This window comes from Camelina sativa, chromosome 12 (assembly GCF_000633955.1).
Source record: "Camelina sativa cultivar DH55 chromosome 12, Cs, whole genome shotgun sequence".
Lineage (NCBI taxonomy): Eukaryota > Viridiplantae > Streptophyta > Magnoliopsida > Brassicales > Brassicaceae > Camelina > Camelina sativa.
Genome location: NC_025696.1, coordinates 9994402 through 9998964, shown reverse-complemented (window position 1 = coordinate 9998964; position 4563 = coordinate 9994402).

Sequence of the window (4563 nt, the reverse complement as noted above, 5' to 3'; positions counted from 1 at the left end):
CTACTTTCGCAGCCAGGGAATACTACATGAAACTTCTTGTGTTGATACTCCTCAAAAAAACGCAAGAGTCGAGAGGAAACATCGACACATTTTAAATGTTGCTAGAGCTTTAAGGTTCCAAGCACATTTGCCTATTACGTTTTGGGGAGAGTGCATTTTGACAGCCGGCTATTTGATCAAGAGCACTCCCAGTTCTGTTCTCAATGGTGTCACTCCTTATGAGAAGTTACATGGGTCTACACCAACGTATGTTCATTTAAAAGTCTTTGGGAGTCTCTGTTATGCTCATAATCAACGGCATCAAGGTGACAAATTTGCATCACGGAGTCGGAAATGCATTTTTGTGGGATATCCATATGGTAAGAAGGCTTGGAGACTCTATGATCTTAATGCAAATCAATTCTTTTTTCACGGGATGTTAAATTTTGTGAAACAGAATTTCCGTATGATCAATTCGTTTCTCCCGACATCGAAATCGAAGAAGATGAAGGAAACATTCTATGGGCCTCTTATTTACTTGGCCCACTAGAGGATGAAGGTGATAGGCCCAACGGTTCAGCTCGGTCCTCAGGCCCATCATCTCCACTTAATTCATCCGACAACACCCTCAATCCTGAATCAACATCGACATTGTCGCCGAACTCTGATCGCGGCTCTCCTGTTCGTGATGGTGCCTCAACATCGCCATTCTTACTCACACCAACACTGAACCCAAATGACACTCCCAATCCATCTCCAACCTCGCTTCTGGGGTCCTCACCATCTCCGTCCGTGGCTCTTCCTGTTCTGAATCTGGATCCTGTCCCTCTCCGTCATGGTGCGCGTCAACGCAATCTTCCGGCTAAATTACATGATTACCAGATCAATACAGCACAGACGCGGTTGTTAGGTACTTCAAAATCCCTCTACCCGATTCATAATTATGTGAGTTGTGCTCGTTTTTCCGAACCCCATCGTGCCTATTTGGTTGCTATCACCACCGCTGTTGAACCGACAAGTTATAAGCAAGCTCTTTAGCGACAGGTTTGGAAACAGGCAATGTGGTCTGAAATTGAAGCTTTAGAGGCTAATCAAACTTGGACGATTGAGGATTTGCCTCCTGGGAAGAAAGGCTCTAAATGGGTTTACAAGATAAAACATAATGCATACGGGACCATTGAACGTTACAAGGCACGTCTGGTAGCTCTTGGTAATCGCCAAAAAGAAGGTGTTGACTACGGCGAAACTTTTGCTCCTGTTGCGCGAATGCAGATAGTACGCATGTTTCTCAAAGTCGCTGCAGGAAATAACTGGCCGGTTCATCAGATGGATGTCCACAACGTGTTCTTGCATGGCGATCTTCAAGAAGAAGTGTACATGAAGCCACCTCCAGGATACTTTGAGGCTGATAGTAACAAGGTTTTTCGTTTGCGTAAATCGTTATATAGTCTTAAGCAAGCACCCCGCTGTTGGTTCGCTAAACTGACCACCGCATTGCAAGAATACGGCTTTGTTCAGTCTTTATCCGATTACTAGTTATTTGTCTTTGATAAAGGGGGCATCATGATTCATCTGCTGATATATGTTGACGATATGATCGTCTCTAGCAACTCATTGAAGCTCTCATTGTGTTCAAAGGCTATCTCGCTTCCTGTTTTAAAATGAAAGACTTAGAAGCTCTGAAATATTTTTTGGGTATTGAGGTCTCTCGCAGTTCACAAGGCTTCTACCTAAGTCAACGTATATATGCTCTTGAGATTTTCGTGGATGCTGGTTTGCTTGGATGCAAACCAGACACTTTTCCACTCGAACAAAATCACAAGCTAGCTGTCTCCACTTCTCCTTTTCTGTCTGAACCGGAGCCATACCGTCGCTTGATTGGTCGCCTCATTTACTTGGCTGCAACTCGTCCAGATTTGGCTTATTCTGTTCAATTCCTTGCTCAGTTTATGAAGACACCTCGAGAGGATCATTGGGAAGCTGCTATAAGGGTTGTTTGATACTTAAAAGGCAATCCTGGTCAAGAAAATACTGTTAAAGGCACAATCAAATTTCCAAACCACTGGATGGTGTGATTCAGATTATTCTGGTTGTCGTCTAACAGGGCGGTCTGTTTCGGGTTATTTCATTCAGGTTGGCACATCTCTCGTCTCATGGAAAACAAAGAAGCAGAAAACTGTGAGTATGTCGTCCGCTGAAGCTGAATACTGAGCAATGGCTTATATCACCAAGGAACTCATTTGGCTCAAGCGTGTTTTGCATGATCTTGGGATCTTCCATCCACAACCAGTGCGTCTTTATTGTGACAGCAAATCAGCTATTCATATTGCCACGAACCCGGTGTTCCATGAGCGTACAAAGCACATTGAAAACGACTGTCACTTTGTGCGTGACGAGATTCAGTCTTGAAATATTCATCTTCTTCATGTTCAAAGTAATGCCCAGTTAGCAGATATCTTCACCAAACCTCTAGGCCGATCAAGTTTTCAAACATTTTGTGGCAATCTGGGCATCCTCGATCTGCATGCTCCAGCTTTGGGGGGGGGGGTAATGGGATATTACTCCCTCTAAAATCAGATCCCATATATCACGATACTAGAGTTTATTAGTTTCCATATTCTGCATTGTATATTCTCTACAAATCTCTGTAGTTATTACGACTTGCTGGCTATGCTTCTATATTGATATATATTTGTACTCAGACTCAAAGATTAATAACACAGAAACATTCATCTCCTTCCTCTGTTATTACACATGGTGGACAAATTCGCGAGAAAGACATGATTGTAAGTACTTCCACTTTTCATTCTTGAATTGGTGTTTGTCAATTGCTGGAAAATAATCATGACTCCTCTTCTGTATGTTAAGGTGGTTGGCGAATCCAGTTTGTTTACACTTGATGACATTGTCTATGTACAAGCCGCCGGAGTTAGAGCGGTAAGCTGACATTGCTAATTTTTCAGGTTTTGGTTGGCGAGTCCATTGTGAAGCAGAGCGACTCTGACAAAGGAATAGCAGAACTTTTTGGCAGGAACATTTCTCATACTTAGAAACCATATCACCATATTGCTTGTCTCCAAATATGTTTCCTAGTACATTTGTTTGTATCTTGTTCTGTGAGGATTGAGGGGAAAGACTAGAATAAAGGCTTGATGATTCTAATGTGTCAGGCATTTTCAATTACCATCGAATAAGTTGAATCAAAATTGATCTAAGCTAGCTTCCCATTCCATGGAACCCCAAAACCAACAGAGAAATAGCAAATATTATGTTGTCATCACTAATAAGTGAAGAATACACAACCAATACATAGAAACGACAATATTGTTATCTAAATACATTCATCCTTGCACAATAACCAGAGTCACTAAATACTCCACTCGAAACATTTCCGACCAGGATCCAAAAGTGACTGTCATGGTTTTTTAGAAAAGCTCCAGTCTTCTTGATGCGGTATGATTTTTAGATATAAGATAAACGACCTTCCAAGGCAAACACTTCTCCACTTATTCTGCGCTAGTTGATTTTATATAGTAAGCGGAACTTCTCATGTGGATTTATCGTTTTCTACAGATAGGCCAACAAATCTAACTAATATGATGGGGCGTTCGACAAATGCATGATCGTTCGAAAAAAAGACTTGATTGAGTATATTTAGTAAAAATTTGGTGCAACCCAACAATAAATCTTATTCCGAATTTTGTAAAATATGTTTACTATTCCAAATTTTGTAAAATATATTTAATTATCCGAATTTTGTAAAATATGTTTAATATTCTGAATTTTGTAAAATTTTATTGTTTTCTATTTTATGTAATATAAATAATTTAAATAATTTTTTCTCATTTTAGATTATTAAAATTTGATAATTCATAAACAAAAATTTAAAAAAAAAAAAAATTTTATATGATTGAGCAACCTTCTTTGGGGTTATCTAGTGGAAGGATGATTTTGTTTAAGTTCTAAGTGGGTTGCTTTAATCTATATAATAATAGCAATCTGAATAAATGCGAAGAATAGTCGCATCTTTTCATCGTGACTCTTCATTAAAAAAAATTCAGTTGCATATTTTCATCGTGGCTTTTCATTAAAAAAAAATATTATTTAATTATTCATTTTGACAAAAAAAATATATGGTTGCATCTGTTTAGAAAGTTGCATCTGTTGAATGCAGAGTTTTGTCTCTTACAAACAGTTGTGACTTTTGTATATAATATTAGCAATATGAATAAATGCGAAGACTTTTGTATATAATATTACCAAAATGAATAAATGCGAAGAACAGTTGCGTCTTTTCATCGTGACTTTTTAAAAAAAAAAATTGAGGTGCATCTTTTCATCGTGACTTTTAATTAAAAAAAATATTATTTAATTTTAATTATTTTTTGACAAAATAAAAATAAATGGTTGCGTTTCTTTAGAAAGTTGCATATGTTGAATGTAAAGTTGTGTCTCTTACAAACAGTTGTAATTTTTGTATATAATATTAGCAATATGAATAAATGCAAAGAACAATTGAGTATTTTCATCGTGACTTTTTAATTAAAAAAAATGGTGACTTTTTTTTTTTTTTTTTTTTTTTTT